At 39.2% G+C, this 21,774-nt stretch overlaps 1 protein-coding gene across 9 annotated transcripts in view; it reads left to right on the plus strand.

Annotated features, from left to right (window-relative positions):
• LOC128931694 (uncharacterized) overlaps positions 1–21,774 on the plus strand; it is an 818,901-nt gene that overhangs the window by 484,506 nt on the left and 312,621 nt on the right. For all 9 annotated transcript variants that reach the window (XR_013533632.1, XR_008480428.2, XM_078368202.1 and 6 more), the window contains one exon: positions 3,661–3,768. The gene's annotated coding sequence lies outside the window, so the exon portion shown is untranslated. The remainder of the gene's footprint in view (positions 1–3,660; positions 3,769–21,774) is intronic.

Consider the following 21,774-nt stretch of genomic DNA (forward strand, 5'->3'; position numbering starts at 1 on the left):
CTTTTATTTTTTAGCCAACATTTTTATTACAATTTGTTTCCTCCAGATTCCTTCCACATCGATTATTCAAGTTTCAGGCCCAATATACAACTAATTTAGGAAGCCCATTTGGGCCACAACAACCCTGATGTGAGATGGTGAGGAATTTCTTCTTTTTCTCCCTACAGTAACTAAAGACTATTTATAATATCTGTTTCCTGTATATATTATTATTACTGGACTTTTTTTTTTTTTGAGACGGAGTTTCACTCTTGTTACCCAGGCTGGAGAGTACAATGGCCCGATCTCGGCTCACTGCAACCTCCGCCTCCTGGGTTCAGGCAATTCTCCTGCCTCAGCCTCCCGAGTAGCTGGGATTACAGGCACGCGCCACCGTGCCCAGCTAATTTTTTGTATTTTTAGTAGAGACGGGGTCTCACCATGTTGACCAGGATGGTCTCGATCTGTTGACCTCGTGATGCACCCGCCTCGGCCTCCCAAAGTGCTGGGATTACATATTATTGGACTTTTTAAGAGCAGTTTTAAGTTTACGGGGAAATTGAGCAGAAAATATGGAGTCCTCATATTACCTTCATTATTAATATCTGATATCATACATTTGTTAGTTTTGCCTACCAGTATTGGTTCATCAATTCTATCAACCAAAGTTCATAGCTTACGTTAGGGTTCACTCATGCTGTTGTGCATTCTATGAGTTTTACCAAATACATAATGACATATATTCACCATTAATGGTGTAGTGGCTCATGCCTGTAATCTCAGCACTTTGGGAGGATGAGGCGGGTGGATCACCTGAGGTCAGGAGTTCGAGATCAGCCTGGCCAACATGGTGAAACCTGCCTCTACTAAGAATACAAAAAAAATTAGCTGGATACCTGTAATCCCTGCTACTTGGGAGACTGAGGCAGGAGAATTGCTTGAACCTGGGAGGCAGAGGTTGCAGTGAGCCAAGATGGTGCCATTGCATTGCAGCCTGGGTGATAGAGCCAGACTCTGGCTCAAAAAAACAAACAAAAAAATGGATCAAACAGAATAGTTTCACTCTCTTAAAAATCCCTTATGCTTCACCCCTTGGATCCTTCCCACTTTCTCTAAACCCTTAGCAACCATTGATGTCTTCTTTGTCTCCTTGGTTTTGGCTCTTCCACAGTGTCATACGGTTGAAATCGTAAAGTATGTCTCCATTTCAGGTGCACTTATTTCACTTAGCAATATGCTTTCAGTGTTCCTCTATGTTTTGTCATGGCTTGATAGGTTATTTCCTTTTATTGTTGAATAACATTTTATTGTATGGATGTACCACACTTGTTTATCTACTAAAGATCATTTTGGTTGCTAAAAAGTTTTGGCAGTTATGAATAAACCTGTTATAAATATCTGTATGCCGGTGTTGGTGCAGACATATGTTTTCAACTCTTTGGATAAATAGTGAAGAGCTTGATTGCTGGACCTCATGGTAGGAGTGAGTTTAGTTTTATAAGACACCTACCAAACTGTCTTTAAAAGTGTCTGTACAGGCCACAGTAGCACATACTGTAGTCCTAACTACTTGGGAGGCTGAGGCAGGAGGATCACTTGAGCCCAGAAGCTTAAGGCTGTAATGTGCTATAATTGTGCCTGTGAGTAGCCACTGCACTCTAGCCTGTACAACATAGCAAGACACTACTGTCTCTAAAATTTAAAAATATTTTTTTAAACAAACAACAATAAAAAATCCCCTCAAAGTGGTTGTGAAATTCTGCATTCCCACCATCAGATTGAGAGTTCCTGTTGCTCTGTATCTTAGCCAACAGTGGGTGCCATCAGTGTTGTGGATTTTGGCCATCCTAATAGATGCGTAGAGACACTTTGTCATCTTAATTCACGTTTCCCTGATGACAGAATATGTGCTGCATCTTTTCAGATGGTTATTTGCCATCTGTATATTCTGTATATCTTCTTTGGTGAGGCTTCTGTTATGGTCTTTGGCGTATTTTAAAAATCAGGTTGTTAGGCCTGGTACAGTGGCTCACACCTGTAATCCCAGCACTTTGGGAGGCTGAGGTGGGCAAATCACCTGAGTTCAAGAGTTTGAGACCAGCCTGGCCAACAATGGTGAGACTCTATCTCTACTAAAAATAGAAAAATTAGCTGATGTGATGGTGCACACTTGTGGTCCCAGCTAGTTAGGAGGCTGAGTCAAGAGAATTGCTTGATTCCAGGAGGCAGGGGTTTCAGTGAGCTGAGATGCCACCACTACATTCTAGCCTGGGTGAAAAAGCAAGACTCTGTCACAAGGGAAAAAAAAATGGTAATGAGTTGTTTATTTGCTTACTGTAGGATTTTAAGAGTTCTTTGTGTTTTATCACATGGCTTCTTAAAATATTCTCTCCCAGTCTCTGGCTTGTCTTCTCAATCACTTGACATTGTCTTTGGAAAGCAGTTCTTGATTTTAATGAAGTCCAGCTTATAAATATTTATCTCACGAATTGTGACTTTTGTGTCAGCTCTAAAAAGTTATCACCATGCCCAGGATAATCTATGTTTTCTCCTGTTATTGTTTAGGAATTTTATAGTTTTTCATTTTACATTATAGTCTATGATCCATTCTGATTTAATTTTTGTAAAGGGTATAAAGTCTTTGTCTAGATTCATTTTTTTTTTTTTTTTTTGAGGCGGAGTTTCGTTCTTGTTACCCAGGCTGGAGTGCAATGGCGCGATCCAGGCTCACCGCAACCTCCGCCTCCTGGGTTCAGGCAATTCTCCAGCCTCAGCCTCCTGAGTAGCTGGGAGTACAGGCACACGCCACCATGCCCAGCTAATTTTTTGTATTTTTTAGTAGAGACGGGGTTTCACCATGTTGACCAGGATGGTCTCGATCTCTTGACCTCGTCATCCACCCACCTTGGCCTCCCAAAGTGCTGGGATTACAGGCTTGAGCCACTGTGCCCAGCCCCAGATTCATTTTTTTAAAGATACTATGTCTAGTAGTTTCTGGACCATTTGTTGAGAAGATCATCTTTTTAATGTTATATTTCTTTTGCTCCTTTTTCAACAATTAGTTAATAATCATTATCTGGATCTCTTTCTGGGCTCTCTATTCTACTTCCTTAGGTTTTTTTGTCTATTACTTTACAGTAAGTCTGCCAGTTGAGTGGTGTCAATTTTCTAACTTTGTTTTCATTCAATTTAATGGTCACTAGTTTTGAATTTTTGCCTTTCCATATAAATTTCAGAATCAGTCTGTCGATACCTACAAAATAATTTTCTAAAATTTTTACTGGGATCACATTGAATATATAAATCAAAGTGGAAAAGACTGACATGCTGTTGATATTGAATCTTCCTATCCATTAACATGGAATATCTGTCCATTTATTGAGGTCTGTTATTTTATTCATCAGAGTTTTATTGCTTGCTTAATTTCAAGCTTCACTTGTGCTGTGATTTGGATGGGGTTCGTCCCCACCAAACTAATGTTGAAATTTTATTGCCAATGTAATGGTATTGAGAGGTGGTGGGGCCTTTTAGAAATAGTTATGTCATTAAATGGATTAATGTCTTTACTGAAAGACTGGGTGGGCTCTCTTGGGACTGGGTTACTTTTCCCAAGAGCAAGTTGTTAAAAAGCAAGGTTGTGCTCTGTGTTTCACACTTTGGCATGCCTGCTTTTCCTTCCAGGTCTCCACCATGTTACGATGCAGCATGAAGCCCTTAGCAGAAGCTGAGAGTATTCTGTTACTGCAACGCAAAACAGACGAAGACAACTTGTTCGTTATTGATGTATAGGTAAGAGATTGACATTTGTGTATTTATCTTGTATCCTGAAACCTTGCAAAATTGTTTATTAGTTCCAGGAAATTTCAAATCAGTTTCTTCCAGTTTTATATAATCACATCATTTTTTAATAAAAAGAATTTTATTCTTCCTTCCCAATCTGTATACCTTTGCTTACTTTTCTTGCCCTATTTTGTTAGCCAGGATTTCAAGTACAATGTTTAAAGAACAGTAAGAGCAGTTGTAATTCTTGTCATAGATCTTAGAGAGTAAGTTTCTAGTTTTCTTCCATTAAGTGTGGTGTTACCTATGGTTTTATTGTATATGATGTACATCAATTTGAGGAAGATTCCCTCTATTCCTAGTTTACTGAGAGTTTTATTTTCTTTTTTCATAATTGCTTTGGATTTTGTCAAATTTTTTTGCATCTATTGACATAATCATGTAGATTTTTTCCTTTTTAGCCCGTTGATATGATGGATTACTTTAATTGATTTTTGAATGTTGAACCAGCCTTGCATACCTGTGACAAATCCCACTTGGTCACTGTGTATAATTCCTTATATACTTGATGTATTCCATCTGCTAATATTTTACTGGGATTTTTGTATCCATTTTCATGAGATATATTGGTTGATAGTTTTTTTGTGATGTCTTTGTCTGGTTTTGGTGTTAGGGCAATGCTGTTCTCATAGAATGAGTTTGGATATATTCCCTCTGCATCTGCCATCTGGAAGAGACTGTAGAGAATCAAATAATTTATTATGTAATCATGTGATACAATTAATCAGTGAACCCATTGTCCTGGAACTTTCTGCTTTAGAAGGTTAATTATTTATTCAATTTATTTACCAGCTATAGGCCTATTTAGCAATATCTAAATTATTTTGTGGATTTTGGCTACTGCATCTTTCAAGGAATTGACCCATTTCATCTAGGTTATCAACTTTGTGGGAACAAAGTTGTTTATAATACTCTTTGATAATTCTTTTAATACTCCTAGGATCTGTAGTAATCTCCCATTTTGCATTTCTGATATTAATAACTTGTGTCCTCTCTGTTTTCCCTTAGTTACCCAGACCAGAGTTTTATTAATTTTATTGACTTTTTCTAAGAAACGGCTTTTGATTCCACTGGTTTTTCTTATTTCCTGATTTTAATTTTATTAATTTATGCTCTGATTTTTATTATTTCTTTTCTTTTGCTTACTATGGATTTAATTTGCTTTTCTTTTCATAGTTCCCTAAGGTAGAAATGTACATTACTGATACCTTATTTCTTCTTTTCTAATATATTCATTTAATATTATAAATATTCATTTAATATCATAAATTTCCCTCAAAGCATTGCTTTTACCTCATTCCATAAATATCGGTAAGTTATATTTTCATTTTCGTTTACTTGATATTTTTAAGTTTCTCTTGGAGCTTTTTCTTTGGCCCGTGTGTTATTTATGAAAGTGTTGTCCAATCTCTGTGTATTTTGGGAATTCTAGTTACACCTGCGTGTTACTGATTTTTAGTTTTTTTCATTGTGGTTTGAGAGCAGGTATGTTTGAATACTATTTTTTTTTAAATTGTTAAGGTGTTCGTTTTTTTCATTGTGGTTTGAGAGCAGGTATTGTTTGAATACTATTTTTAAAAAAATTGTTAAGGTGTTCGTTTATGGCCCAGGATGTTATCTTCCGGGTGCGTAGCCATAAGAGCTTCAGAAAAATTTGTGTGTGTGTGTGTGTGTGTGTGTGTGTGTGTGTGTGTGTGTGTATGTGTTTCTGCTGGTGTTGGATGTTGTCATCTATAGATATCAAGTATATTCAGCTGATTAATGATGTTCAATCATGTCTTTAGTGATTTTTCTCTGCTAGATAATGTCTTTTTTTTAATGGATGATGTTAACGTCTCTGATAGTGATAGTGGATTCATTACTTTCTCCTGGAAGTTGACAAGTTTTTGCTTCATTTAGTTTGGTGCTCTGTTGTTAGGTACATACATGTTAAGGATTGTTATGTCTTCTTGAAGAACTGAACACGTTATCATTGTGTAATGTCATTATCAATCCCTCACAACATTTCTCATTTTAACATCTGCTCTGTATTAAATTAGTATAATTACTCCTGCTTTCTTTTGATTGGTCTAAGCATGATGCATATTTTTCATTAATTTACTTTTAATCTATATGTGCTTTTATATGTCAAGTGGTTGTAGACAACATAGGCTTCAGTCTTACTTTTTGATTCACTCTGACAATCTCTGTCTTTTAAACCATCCTTTTGACCACTGATGTTCAAAGTGATTATTGGTATAACTGGATAAATATCTACCACATTTTCTATTTGTTACCTTTGTTCTTTGTTCTTATTATTGTCTTCCATTCTTTTCTGCCTTTTGTGATTTTAATTGAGCATTTTGTATAAATCTGTTCTCTCTCCTTTCTTAGCATGTCAGTTTTATTTTTCTTACTCTCTTTAGTGTTTGCTGTATGTTTTGCAGTACACATTTACAACGAATCCAAGTCTACCTTCAAATAGTGCTGTGCCTCTGTACATGTAGTGCAAATACTCTATCATAATCAAACATTTCTACTTCCTCTCTCCTACCCCTTGTATTATTACTGTCGTTCTCTTCACTTATATATAAGCATATATATTTATGTGTGTGTATAAATATAGACATTATTGTGTAGAACAAACTAATATCCTTTTGATCTATTAATAAAAACTTGTTTTTGTTTCTATTCATTTATTACTTCTCTTTTCCTTCCTGTAAATTGTAGTTGCTGATCTATATTATTTTATTTTTCTTTAGCAAACTTTTTTCTTTTTTGTTATGCTTTAAGTTCTGGGGTACATGTTCAGATCGTGCAGCATTGTGACACAGGTATACACATGCCATAGAGATTTGCTGTATCCATCTCCCTATCATCTACATTAGGTATTTCTCCTAATCTTATCCTTCTCCAATCCCCCCATCCCCTGTTATCTCTCCCCTAACTTTTAAATATATTCCTTGCAAGGCAGGTCTACTGGGAACAAATTTTCCCAATTTTTGCTTATTGAGAGTAATTTCACAGGGTACAGAATTTTGTGTCGATAGCTTTTTTCTCTCAACATTAAATATTTTAGTCTACTCTCTCCTTGCTTGCATGATTTATTGGGATAATTGGATGTAATTCTTATTTTTAATATGTAAGATAGCCATCAAAAACGATGAGTTTGTGTCCTTTGTAGGGACACGGATGAGCCTGGAAACCATCATTCTCAGCAAACTGACACAAGAATAGAAAATCAAACACCGCATGTTCTCACTCATAGGTGGGTGTTGAACAATGAGAACACATGGACACAGGGAGGGGAGCACTACACACTGGAGTCTGTCGCGGGGGGAACTATGGGAGGGACAGCAGAGGGTGGAGAGTTGGGGAGGGATAACATGGGGGAAAATGCCAGATATAGGTGATGGGGAGGAAGGCAACAAGTCACACTGCCATGTGTGTACCTATGCAGCAATCTTGCATGTTCTTCACATGTACCTGGAAACCTAAAATGCAATTTAAAAAAAAGATGTTTTTCCTCCCAGCTTCTTTTAGGGTATTTTATCTTTGATTTTCTGTAGTTTGAAAATGATACACCTGTGTGTAGTTTTTGTTTTCGTATGTATCCTACTTGGTGTTTTCTGAGCTTCTTGGATTTATGGTTTGGTATCTGGCATTAACTTTGGAAAAGTATCTTTTGTCCATTTTTAAATAAGTTTTTTTTAATTGTTCAGTTTTAAGAGGTCTATGTATAGTATGCATATCTGTCCTTTAATAGATTTATGTTTTACAAAGATTTTCTGTCAGTCTGTGGCTTTTTTCATTCTCCTAATGATCACTTTTCATTTATGTAACCAACACTACTTATTCTAAACCTTTCACTAGCCTTGTTGAGCTGCTTTTCCAAGGAGTATGAAAAATATGAGCAGACCTGGACCCAACTAACATCTTGAAGAGAAGGCAAATCGGGTTTAAGATTAGTTGAACTCCAACTGGCCTAGAGATACACACACAAGACATATACTTATGTGTATGCTACATATACTTACATGTGTGCTACATATACTTATGTGTATGCTGCATATACTTACGTGTATGCTCCATATACTTACGTGTGTGCTACATATACTTACACGTATGCTACATATACTTGTATGCTGCATATACTTACGTGTATACTACATATACTTACGTGTATACTACATATACTTTGTTGTTGTATTTTATGCATCAGTAGCTATCAAAGACATGGCAGTTAGCTTACTGGAGGAGATAGTGAAGGAATTAGAACTAAGGGACTGGGGCAAATCTTGAGATTGCCAACATTTAAAGATAGGGTCATAGAGGACCAAGGAGTGGACAGAGAAGAAAGAAAAGTCAAGAACTCACAATGCCAGAAAAGCCAAAGAGATAGCAGTTAGTCAACTGGAAAAACTTTTGCTTTAAGTTCAAGAAACATAATTTGGCAACGTAAGCATTTTTGGTTATATCAGCAAGAGCCATTTGCATGGTGAGAGATTATATTGATATAAACTGAAAGGTCAGTGTAAGAAGAGAAAATAGAAGTAGCTAGTACAGTAAAACTAGAACTTCTTTTTGTTTTCTCTCTGAGATGGAGTCTTGCTCTGTCACCCAGGCTGGAGTGCAATGGAGCAATCTTGGCTTGCTGTCACCTCCGCCTCCCAGGTTCAAGCGATTCTCCTGCCCAACCTCCCAAATATCTGGGATTACAGGTCCATCACTGCATCCGGCTAATTTTTCTCCAAAAATTAGTAGAGATGGTACAAAAATTTAGTAGAGACAGAGTTTGACCATGTTGGCCTGGCTGATCTCGAACTCCCGACCTCAAGTGATTCATTGACCTTGTCCTCTCAAAGTGCTGGGATTATAGGCGTGAGCCACTGCACCTGGCCTAACTAGCACTTCTAGAGAGAGTTTGTACCTGAGGAGTTAATATCTGAAAGAGGAAGAAAGAGAAAGTGAAATGATGGAGAGAGAGAGAGAGAGAGAGAGAGAGAGAGAGAGAGAGAGAGTGTGTGTGTGTGTGTGTGTGTGTGTGTGTGTGTGTGTGTGTTGGCTTAGAGAGGATATCATGTTAATTTGCTGATTAAAAGGTTCTAGTTGGGTGGGGAGAACAAAAGTACAAGAAAGAAAATACATAATTACTAGCACATGCCAAATTTCAAAAAAATTTGAGGGAGATGAGTTATAACCACAGGCATTTGAGGGAGATGAGGTATGACCACAGGAAAGGCTGGCATTTTATAGATGAAGGAACAGCTTTATATAACATGTGGGAAAGAGGTTTCATGACAAGAAATTGGGGAAATTCCAGTCTGCTACCTTTCTTCTGGAAATTACTGTATAAACTTGACATCATCTTCTGAGAGTAAAAATGAACAGTTTTTACTCACAATAGCTCTGACATTAAATGCGTAGTGACTTCTCCAACACCATTTCTCCAGTTCTGTGACATCAGCTAGGTGTGTTATAATTCAATTCAATTCTGACACTATCTACCTGGAGTCAGCATCAGATCTCACAAATTAAGGGCTCAGTCCTGCAACGCTGCCCTTAATTCACTGGCCAGTTATAAATTCAGGGCTATCACCAGTATTTCGGACTAACAGACCATAAATTCAGGGAGTTCACACAACCCCTGCTCATATTTAATAATTTACTATGTTGACTCACAGAACTGAGGAAAGTGCTTTGCTTATTATTAGTTGATTCTACAGAATATAACTCAGGAACAGCCAAATGGAAGAGCTCCATAGGTTTGAGAGTGGAGATCGCACAGAGCTTCCATGCCCTCTGCTATGGGTTGTTTACACCAAATATCCTGTTGAAACGTCATCCCCACTGCAGTGTTGTTGGGAAGGAGGGACTAGCAGGAGGTGTTTGGGTCATGGTGCTGAGTATTTCATGAATAGATTAATGCTCTCATGATTCCTCTGGGAGTGAATCAATTCTCTATTAGTTCCCAGGAGATCAAGTTATTATAAAGGGCCTAGCAATTCTTCCCTCTCTCTTTTGCTTCCTCTATCACTGTGATCCCTACACATGCCAACTTCCCTCCACATGCCAGCTTTCCTTCACCTTCCACCGTGAGCGGAAGCAGCCTGAGGCTCTCACCAGAAGCCAAGCAGATGCTGATGCTGTGCTTCTTGTTCAGTCCCCAGAACTGTGAGCCAAATAAAGCTCTTTTCTTCATGTATTACCCTCATGTCCTTCTTAATAGCTACACTACATAGATTAAGACATCTTTCTAGCACCTTGATGTGTTCCCCAAACCTAGAAGCTCTCAAAAGCCTGTCATTTAGGGCATTTTATGGAGATTCTATTGCACAGGAGAGATTGATTTAATCACTGGCCATTGGTGATTAACTTGATCTCCAGCCCTTTCCCCGACTCTGAAGGTGAGTTGGGGGACTGAAAGTTACCACCTTCTAATAATTCTTTGGTATTTCTGGTAAGCAGCCACCATTCTGAAACTATCCAGGGGCCCCCACCTACCAGCCATGTCATTAGCATACAAAAAACACTCCTATCACTTCGGAGATTCTGTGAGTGTTCCAGGAAACAAGAACAACAAAGAAATAGTAACTTTTTTTGATAGCACAGTAAGAAAGTAGGGAATTCAGATGCTGTCTCTATTGCAGAATCTCGCTCGTTGGTTTTATGCCATAGTGGATGCTCTTCTGTGTTGCCTAGATCCACTCTTGAAGTATGAGTGGGAAGAGAATGGCCTTTCATTTGCCATTGTATCAGAGGGCTAACCCTGCTGGTAATGAATGAATAAAGAAACCCATTCGTTTGAGAGCTTCCACTGAAAGTTTGAAAGTTTTTGTTTTGTTTGCTTTAAAATCAAATAACGGTCATATGTGAGTTAAGCAGATCTTTACATGACTGAAAATACCTGCATTAAATCTAAGTGGGATCCTTTTATTTTTCTCTTCACTCCTCTGTCTTCCGTTGTGAGTTATTTTACATTGCAAATTAGCATGTACTCAGCGTTGAGTTGAAAACTTGGTTCTTCTTCCCTTTCCTTTAAGATTTCAAAGTTCAAACTCAAGGAATAGACATATGAGGCTTACATAGGTTGGCAAAGGAAGGATAACAGGTGATAGAAGAATTCAGCATAAGTTTTAACCTTGAAATTCTTCCGGGATTTCATTTTCATAGGCTCTATGGCCAGCTGCCTCGAGATAGACACATTTCTTTCTACAAATATCTTCTTAGATTTGACACTTGGGCCATATGCTGTGCTGTTTCACTCTGCTTTGCAGGCAGAGCTCTCCTCATTCTACATGGATAGTCTTGTACCATGGAATGACATTGTGGTCATTGACGGATCACATGTATCACAGTAGTCTCATAAAATTATATGGAGCTGAAAACTTCCTTCCACCTAGTGACATTGCAGTGTTGTAGTATGATACAATATGTTTTCTACATATAGATGTTTAGATACATGAATAGTAACATAGTAACATGCTGAACAGGTTTGTAGCCTGGGAGCGATAGGCTATCCTGTACACCTAGATGCGTAGTAGGTTATACCATCCAAGTATTGTAAGTATACTTTATGATGTTTGCACAATAACAAAATTGCCTAATGATACTTTTCTCAGAATGTATTCCTGTTGTTAAGTGAAACATGACTGCAGTTATGTGGGACATTGGTCTTGCCAAAGGCTTCTCGCTCTACTAGAATCCCCTGGAATTTACTACCTCTCCCAGCTCAGAAAAGCTGGATGTTAACTAGGACTACGAGATACCAGGTAGTTAGAGTATATAAAGATGTGCTCAGAACCACTATTCGAAGGTGGTTTATGGCATTCTCATTCCAGTTCTTGTGGAAGATTCCTGCTACAGAAGAACATACTCCCTGCTTCGGCAGTTATTGATAACTTTATTCATTAGAAAGGTGAAGGTCAAGGAAGCTCTGCCTGAGTGGTTGGATAATGAGGATCTCACACAATTGGGGTGTAAAAGTTCTGCTGGGCTACAGCCGGCGGTCCCAGGCAACGTCAGCACAGATTAACTGGTGGTCGATTGCAGAACCTCACCTGTTGGATTTATACCAAAGTACATGCTCTGCTCTGCCACCTAAATTCACTCTTTGCAGACTCCTCTTCGCAGTGGCTGAAGAATGTCTCTAAGGCATGAATGTCTCAGGTGTTGCTGAGAGCATGCCCCAGTAAACCACCTGAATGCACATCTCCATCTCAGCATTTGTGTCCTCTTTTATCCAATAGTATACTGTCCAAACGCGAATAGAAATATTAGAACATTTCTTTGGGCTGCTTATTGCTGTGAAGAGCTTACTGATTTGCTTACTGTGAATCAGGAGCAAGCTATAAAACGATATAAAATATAAAACAAGGCAAAAATAAATACCATTTCCCTTGTTATCAATTAACATTCAAGTTAATGTAATTCTAACTTGCATATCTAAATAGTTTCTAAAGTTTCATAATTGGGACAAGTCCTTAAGTCAGTTTATTAGCTCTGTGATTTTAAACATTAAGTTTTCTAAATGTCCTCAACACTGTTTTAAAATACTGAAATGATACTGTGTTAGGCTATGCTTGCATTGCTATAAAGCAATACCTGAAACTGGGTAATTTATAAGAAAAGAGGCTTGGCTGAGCACGGTGGCTCACCCCTATAATCCCAGCACTTTGAAAGGGTGAGGCGGGCAGATTACCTGAGATCAGGAGTTCACGAGAAGCCTGGCCAACATGGTGAAACCCCATCACTACTAAAAATACAAAAATTAGCCCAGTGTGGTGGCGGGCGCCTGTGATCCCAGCTACTCGGGAGGCTAAGGCAGGAGAATCACTGAAGCTGGGAGGTGGAGGTTGCAGTGCCATTGCACTCCAGCCTGGGTTACAAGAGGGAAACTTGATCACAAAAATAATAATAATAGAAGAAGAGACAAGAAAAGAGGTTTAATTGGCTCATGGTCCTGCAGGCTTTACCAGGAGGGTAGCAGCATCTGCTTCTGGGGAGGATCTCAGGAAGCTTTTACTCAAGGCAGAAGGCAAAGCAAAAACTTGCACTTCCCCTGACGAAAGCTGGAGCGAGACAGAGACAGTAGAGGGCAGGTATCACACCTGTTCAAAGGACGAGATCTCGCAAGAACTCACTGTCAGGAAGAGAGCACCCAGCCACGAGGGATTTGACCCTATGATCCACACACCTCCCACCAGGCCCCGTCAACACTGGGGATTCCTTTACAACAGGAGATTTGGGTGGGGGAAATACCTAAACTGTATCAGGCACTAAACACACCAAGGTTGTGAGTTTTCTACTCTATGGTGTCTTTTTTAGGGTATTCTATATTCTGTCTTCTCTTTGGTTTTTTTGTTGAGAGAAGAGGAAAATACCACATAAGCTGGAGCCAGTGCCATTTTTTTGTCCGTTTCTTCATTTTGTCACTGGATGACCTCTGCAGATTCATACTGCAATCTGAGTGTCTAAATTGCTAGTTTACTGTAGTTTTTACTATTCAAACTTGTTTTTCTTTTCTGTTCTATTTTTTAGAAATAGAACACTCGCTACTCTGCCTTTCCATAAACAGCTAATTAATATTCTTCCTATTATATATGTGAAGTTTTATTTTTAATAAAACCCTACATCTATGATAGTGTTCTTTATAAACAGACTAAACCTTTCTCTTTTTAAAATTTGTATTTTTAACATGGTTTTGCTCTATGAAATTCTAAACTGAGATTTTCAGAGTTGTTAGTTGTAGGAGAAATCCAGTGGGCAGCATAAAGTTGTGACAGATGGAACAGGGCCAGGCCACAGTAAACGTCTGTGATTTGGGAGCATTTCAGGGAGCTGACCTTTGAATTCCGGGCATCAGGGCCACCTCTGTACTGATCCTTGTTTTAGCAATGGCAGTTATTTATGAAGGCAGACTATTGGTTTGAAATGAATAGCTCCGGTTCTTTCAACACGTGTCCTCCCACTCGGTAGTTTTTTTGTTTTTGTTTTTTAAACGGCATAGTACTCCTGACCATGTATAGGAAGTGTAATTTATTCTAACCAGGATTGACCTTATTTTGTATAATCATCTCCTTCTCTGCCCCCATTATCCTTACTCTTTGGGGTGGTATTAATTAAAAGCCATTGATTTTCAGCTAATGTCAATCCATCCATTCTTCCATTTACCCTGCAAATCCCACTCAGTCTTACTGAGCAGTAGCCTTCATTACAGATGCTGCTTCTTTCTATTCATCCTTCTTTCTCTTACCAAGTCTTCCTACTTCTTTCAGAAGAGTCTGTCCTTGACTCACGAGGTTCTTTCCTTCTTCCACATCTCTTTGTGGCCTCTTTTGGCTGAATGCTTCAGTGACAATGACTACATTGACAATTCCAAAACCTCTCTGTTCGCCTTTAACCTCTGTCCCAATATATATATTCAATGTCAATCAGCATTCCCCTCTAGGCATTCAAATGCATACTCCATCTACTTAAGAATGAAAGAATCGTTCATTTTATCCCTCTTCCATTCCATCATTTAGAATCACCTTAGGCATTGCTCTTCTAAAGTCCAAATAGCATTTTGATGGATGTCAAGATAAAGATGTATCTTTAAAGACAGACAGTCCCATGGTCAAAGCCCTTTTGCTGAGAGGCATTGCACTGCACAGATGTCAAACTGTGGGAGAAAGGCTGGATGCAGGGCAAGGCCTGGGAGGTAACAGACAGGTTTCTTCCTCTCAGCAAGTCCAGAGTCTTCATTCTAGCAGCTTACTCAGAAGTGATTAAACGCTGAAGGACAATTCAGGACAAAACACATGCAATAATAATAATAATAATAAAAAACTGATTTGGACACCAGATTATCAGAAGATGAATGTATTGTGGAAGAGATGTCTCACAAGATGAGCTGAATCAGTAACGTTTTCAGCTCATGAAGAAACTGCTGCTTAAGTGAACTCAGGAGAAAAAAATGAGAGCTCTAAAGGTTGCCTGACGGAAGCAGCACTCGAGGGGTGTCACTTGGTATGCAGGTTCTCCAAGGAAACACCTGAGGCTTAGCCAAGTTAACGGCAGAGTCTAGCTTGAGCTTGGACCTCGAGGCCCAGGCGCCTTTCTTATATTAAGTCATTTATTCAGGTGACTACTTACCTCTGTTTTGTGTTGATTTTTTCAATTTCAGAGCACTATTTCCTTCACTGTGGTTTTTCCCTGTCAGATAAAGGGTAGTGGTCCATAGTTCTGCAGTCTGCTTATATTAATTACAGGAGGTTTCTTTCATTCTAGCCAAAAAGGTTTTATAGATAATCCTTATTCCACTGAGAAGGAGAATTAGATCTAAAAAGCATGTGCAACAAGTAGTTAATTTCCCCTATCAACAGCTCTTGAAATGAGATCCTTGAGACTTAGTTTTTTGATGACTGTTGGGACAGGTCACTTGAGGTGTAACTGATGTAATCTAGGAGGCTTTAATCCTTTCTGAACAGCAGTCATGAGTAGACAAGTACTACCAGCACATAGTAAATATAGTTAAGACTGTTTTGTTAAAAAAAAAAATGCGATTGGCTACAATTTAAAAAAAGAGATTAGTCTGGTATAGTAAAATGCACCATTTAGAAGCAATACTATCCTGTTAATTGCCACATTGTGCATCTTTAAGAATTACTTTTTATTTCTTTACTTACTGCACATACCCCAAGAGACAGAAAAGTGAATGGGTAGGAGTATGCTCTCTGAACCCAAACTGTCTGGATTTAACTCAAATTGCTGTATTTTAGCTTTTTGACTTTACTGAGTGCCTTAATTTCTCTGTGCCTGCATTTTATCATCTATAAAATGAGGGTTAAAATCGTATCTATTTTATTAAGTTGGCAGAAGATTAAATAATATATTGAGCAGTAGAACAATGTTTGGTATAGGGTAAGAACTATCTGCTAACATTTTTATAGAAGTTTATGAATGTGAATATATGGTTTTACAAAAAGTAGATTTGAGGGACTTGCAGGGAGCTGTGTTCTCTCCTTCCCATCTGTTTCCTCCTCTGCTGACATCAATGCCAACATCCTCAATTCCATTTATACCCCAGGTAACCCACGTTTCAATATTTATGTCTAGTAAAGTGTTTATATGAATTCTCTGAATTTACATGATTCTATAAAAATATACATATATGTGGAACAGTTGACAAAACAATCATTTTGCTTTACAGAAGTGCTAACATATATAAGCTTTTCTACATCTGTCTTCTCTAAAGTAATTTGTTATAGCATGAATTTATGGCTGTGGCTATGATGCGGCTGTATAATTATTTGTAAATTATTTGTCATTTGATGGATGTTCATTTCCAGTTTTATAAAACATTATAAGCAACAGTGCAATAACTACTCTTTTATAGAGAAATTGTACGTATTTTCACTTTTATTTCTGGGGCAGAGATTCCCATAGCGGAATCTCCCATAGTGGAAGGATGCGTGCATTTGAATCCTCATCAACACCATCAGGTTGCCCTCTGTAGTTGGAACACTACACACTTCCCGGAGCAATGAAGACAACACCCCTTTCCTGGCATCTGCAGTTGTAATAGGTGCCACTCTTTTACTTACCAGCCTGATTGATAGAGAAAGTCTGATTATTTAGGGGGGGTTAAAGGACTTGCCAGAGCCGGGCGTGGTGGCTCACGCCTGTCATCCCAGCACTTTGGGAGGCCGAGACGGGTGGATCACCAGGTCAAGAGATAGAGACCATCCAGGTCAACATGGTGAAACCCCGTCTCTACTAAAAATACAAAAAATTAGCTGGGCATGGTGGCGCGGGCCTGTAATCCCAGCTACTCAGGAGGCTGAGGCAGGAGAATTGCCTGAACCCAGGAGGCGGAGGTTGCGGTGAGCCGAGATCACGCCATTGCACTCCAGCCTGGGTAACAAGAGCGAAACTCCGTCTCAAAAAAAAAAGCCAGAGGGGAATAGAATCCATTTCTATAACAAGTGGGGGCTGATAGGGTTAAAGCTGGAAGCAGGCCCAAGGTGTTTAAGATACATGGTAGCGGGATTAGTATCAGATATCATTGTTCATGGGATGGGGGCAAAGAGACTGCAAGAACCCTGCATGTCGCAGCTGGAGGGGTCTTCACCACAAGGCAATTTAATTGAAATGGAAGAGTTGCTTCCTGTGTAGCTTTGTCCCAGTACCTGATGCTTGACCTTTTGTATACAACATGGAGCAGAACCATTTTCAAATTCCAGGGAACTGTGGGACAAATGTTTTTGACATACTGATTAGATACATGCTACTAGTTTTCCAGGAAAAGAGTTCAACGACTGAACACGCCTTTTAAAGAAGTGGAGTGTAGCTGAGGCTTTCTGCTGTGGCCATTCTACAGCGCAATGCCGTGAGGCCACATAGGATTGTTGTAGGAAGTATTGGCAGGTGCTCGTCAGAGATTCAGGAAATCATACTGAGAAAGGTTTTGGGGCTTAGCAATGAGAAAGTAATTGGTCAGCTTGGAAATGAGTTATGGGGAAGTGAAGACCAAATATGTAGACTACTCTTCTTTGATTTCGTGTCGTTACAGGAAGAAAGGTGATAAAATAACAGGAGAAGTGTTTTGAAGGAAAAATATTTTTTCTTAGAAGAAAAGTAAGATATATTCATACCAACAGGTAGAGTAAGAACACACGGTAAATACTGGTGAAGTTAAACAGCGAAGGGAGCTGCAGCATGTCTAAAGGAAGCTGAAAGGTAGAAGGCTGGATCAAGGGCAGAGACAGAAGGTTCAGTCTCAAAGAGCCAGAGAAGGACTTGGAGATTTCTGCTCCTAGAAATCTAGGTAAAGAGAGTGTGTGAAAATAAGTACACATGCACACAGAAATTCTTAAAGCAATATCACTGAAAGAGTTTATTTCTGAAAAATAGTTTATGTGTATGTAGAGAATGTCTAGAGGGACACACGTTAATGCATGCATAGTGTTCTTTTGTTGAGCGAGTTTTATTCATTAAATATTTGATGCCTAGTCCTTCTCAGGAGCGCTCTAGTCCAGTTCTGAGAATATAAATGTAAACAAGTCTTGCCTCTTGTAGAATTCATATTCCAGGAGAGAGGCAAATAAATGTAAAAATTGTATCAGTAGTGAGCGCTATTAGAACAACGTTAAGGAAGGTACAAGAATAGGGAGTGACAGCGACTGCTGTTCTAGGTAAGGGAGCCTCTTTGAGCAGAGATCTGACTTAGAAGGGATAAGCAAATACCTGTGGAGAGAACTTCCAAGCAAGGGGTTAGCAAGTGCAGAGACCCTGGACCAGGAAAGTGTGGATGAGCTATGAAGAAATAAAAAGAGGCGCATGTTTTTAGAGTAAGGCGAAGAAGAGCAGGAGAGGGTTGCTTATACGAGAATTTCTCAGGAATAGGAAGGGCTTTAGATTCCATTGAAATGTAATGAGAAGCTGTGGGAGTGTTTTGGGCATGAAAGTGGCATGATCCGACTAATATTTGAATGACATGACTCTGGCTGCTGTGTGCAGATTAGAACGTTAAGGGGGCCAGTCACGGCGGCTCACGCCTGTAATCCCAGCACTTTGGGAGGCCAAGGTGGGCAGATCACAAGGTCAGGAGATCGAGACCATCTGGCCAACATGGTGAAACCCCGTCTCTACTAAAAATACAAAAATTAGCTGGGCATGGTGGCGCGTGCCTGTAATCCCAGCTACTCAGGAGGCTGAGGCAGGAGAATTGCCTGAACCCATGAGGCAGCGGCTGCAGTGAGCCAAGATTGTGCCACTGCACTCCAGCCTGGCGCCTGGCGACAGAGCAAGACTCTGTCTAAAAAAAAGAAAGTTAAGGGGATGAGAGGTGGCAGGAAGCTTGGGTAGAAGGCTTTTGCCACAGTCTACATGAGAGAGGTTAAAATGTGATTGAATTCAATATTAAGAAAATTTGATTAGGGATTTGACTTTTCTGTATGGTTAGATTTTTTTTTTTTCTTTGCAGTGGAAATACACAATTTTGATAATTTAGGTCCAATATCTTTAACAGTATTATCACATTGCTAAATACCAAACTGACCATCATTGTCAGGTTAATAGAATATTAAGACAACAAGAACAACAACAAAAAACGTGTAAACAGCACAGGGTTCTTTAATAATGAAATGATCGGCAAAGCTCGTATTCAAAAGATACAGCTCTCTTCCGTGGGGTTAAAGTTGAAAGCTAACTTGGCTCAAATTGTAGAAACCAAAGAAGGGGCTCCAAGTATGAAGCAACTGTATTAGTCCACGTTGTGTTTTGATAAAGGAGAACCTGAGGCTGGGAGAAAAGAGGTTGGACTCATGGTTCTGCTGGCTGTAAAAGAAATCATCTGCTACTGGGAAGGGCTTCAGGAAGCTCCCATCGTAGTGGAAGGGGAAAGGGAAGCCAGCAGTCACACGGCGAGAACAGGAGGAAGGGAGAGGAGGTACCATGTTCTTTTAAAAAACCAGCTCTTGCCTGGATGCAGTGGCTCACACCTGTAATCCCAGCATTTTGGGAGGCTGAGGTGATCAGATCATCTGAGGTCTGGAGTTCGAGACCAGCCTGACCAACATGGTGAAAGCCCATCTTTACTACATATACAAAATTAGCCCAGCATGGTGGCATGCGCCTGTAATCCCAGCTACTCAGGATGCTGAGGCAGGGGAATCACTTGAACCTGGGAAGTGGAGGTTACAGTGAGCCGAGATTACACCTTTGCATTCCAGCCTGGGTGACAAGAGTGAAACTCCATCTTAAAAAAACAATTAAACAAAAGAAACCCCAAAAGACAAAAAAAAAAAATAGCTCTTGAGTGAACTAAAATAGTGAGACTGACTTATTACCATGGGGAACACACCAAGGTATTCATGAAGGATCCACTCCCATGATCTAAACATCTTGCACTTGGCCCCACCTTCAACACTGGAGATCATTTTTCAACAAGAAATTTAGAGAGGACAAATACTCAAACTAAATCAGCTATTTTTCCTGTAGTTCTCACTAAGTGTTGTATTGAAACTGTGGTTTTGTTTTCTGAAAATCCACAGATCAAGCCCATGTATTATTAATCAAATCAAGTGGTTCAATATAATGTTCTCTTTATGGAACAATTACACTATTTGTTTTTGTATGAAAACCATTTGGATTCAGTTTGAACTTTGGATCCATTAAAATCAACGTCTGGATAGTCACTGCTAGTGAACTTTCTGGGGTTGAAGCATAAATTCAGTTTTTTGGTTTTCTGCATAATTTGAGATCAGGGAGAGAGAAAAAGGACAGAGTTGACATTAAGGAACTTACGCTGTCAACAGAACAATTACAGAGCTGTCTGCTGACTGATCAGAAAAAAGAAAAAAAAAAAAAAGCAAAGGGAGTTTACTTTTCTTGTCCTGAGTTAAACTTTCCATTCGAAGGCTACTCAAGGATTGATTTTCTCCCTGCTTGTGAGATGAAACCAGGGAGTGTTCTACCCTTGACAAGCAAACTGCTGCTTAAATTACTGTCTGACCTTTGGCTTGCTAGGGGAGCAGCATTTCCCTGACATGGCTTGTCAAGCTGTCCTTGCTCCTTGCAAACCTCAAGATAGGACATAATGTGCCAAGCAAGTTCTTCCAAAAATCTTACAGAGAACAAGCTGGCAACTTTTCCAGTAATTTGTGGATGTGAAAGATGAATAGTAGACATTTCAGGAAAGGGAAGTGTCCTGGGGCAATGAATTATATAGATGCTCACTTCGGGACTGGAAATCTCATGCTGGAGGTATGTGATCATTTAGTTCAAATCTTAGTTTGACAACTGGAACTCTGAAATTAATAATTTAAAATGGAGTCATTTAGATGCCTTTCATACTCGTGTTTATAGATTGAAAAATGGGACTATCACTATCACCCGTCTCATCTGTAACTATCATGTTCTTTTTGAACATCTGCTCCTAAATGAGAGCGTTAATCCTACAGCTAAACTGTAACTCTGACTTGAAAAATACGTGTTCACCTACCAGTGCCAACCTACTCATTCATATGTTTGTGGTCAGAACTTCCTTTGAGGCTTCCCAATCCGTGTCATTGAGTCTGAACTCAAACTCATTTTAACAAAAGGACCCAGGCCCCCTTCCATGCTAGAGATGGACATGGATGGACCTCCATCTTCTTGTAAATGGGGAGATTTCAATTATGTTGCTTTGGCCACCACCTTTCTTTCCTCTCTTTTGTTTGTTTTTCTAGACCCCGTGTTGGAAACTAACATTTAAAGAGTATTTTTACGTGACATATACTGTGAAAGGGCCTTACATGCATTATCTCATTTAAACCTGGCAACAGCGTAAGCCTCACTGCAGAGGAATAATGACACTCCATTATCTGCGAAGAAACCCAAGAAGGCGCTGGTGAGGTGGCAAAGTAGAACTTTAAAGCTGATCTACCTCTAATACTTCTGCTTCATTATTCAACACACCCACATTTTTTCCAGAATGAATTTTATTAAGTTATTTTAAGGATGTTAAGGAGAACCTCTAAGTGAAATGAGTTTTTCTTTCTTTCTTTTTTTATTGTCATTTCCAAGATAATCAGTGCCTATGAGCAATAACAGTACCTTCCTCTATTTGTTTCGGTCAGTATATCAACTTCTGCTTTGTAACTTATGGCACAGAACACTAAAACTGTTAAACTTGAAATTGCGGTTAACTCTCTGGTCCAACGAGGATGAAAAAGTAATGATTATGGCTCTCCAGAGCACCAAACCTCACCTCTAATTTTATTTCCCTCCCGTATAATCTTCCTTGCATTTGATTTGACCAAAAAGAATATGAAACTGTCTAGTTATGAGATTTATATAACAGAGTTAATCTTTGCTATAGAACCTATTACATGCGGAAAGGGTAAATAGTATGCATGCATGAAAATGAGTGTGTGTGTGTGTGTGTGTGTGTGTGTGTGTGTGCCCGCGCGCGCGCATGCGCAGGTAAATGGCTGCATACGTGCACATTTT

The sequence above is a fragment of the Callithrix jacchus genome, chromosome 4 (genome assembly GCF_049354715.1).
Source record: "Callithrix jacchus isolate 240 chromosome 4, calJac240_pri, whole genome shotgun sequence".
Classification (NCBI taxonomy): domain Eukaryota; kingdom Metazoa; phylum Chordata; class Mammalia; order Primates; family Cebidae; genus Callithrix; species Callithrix jacchus.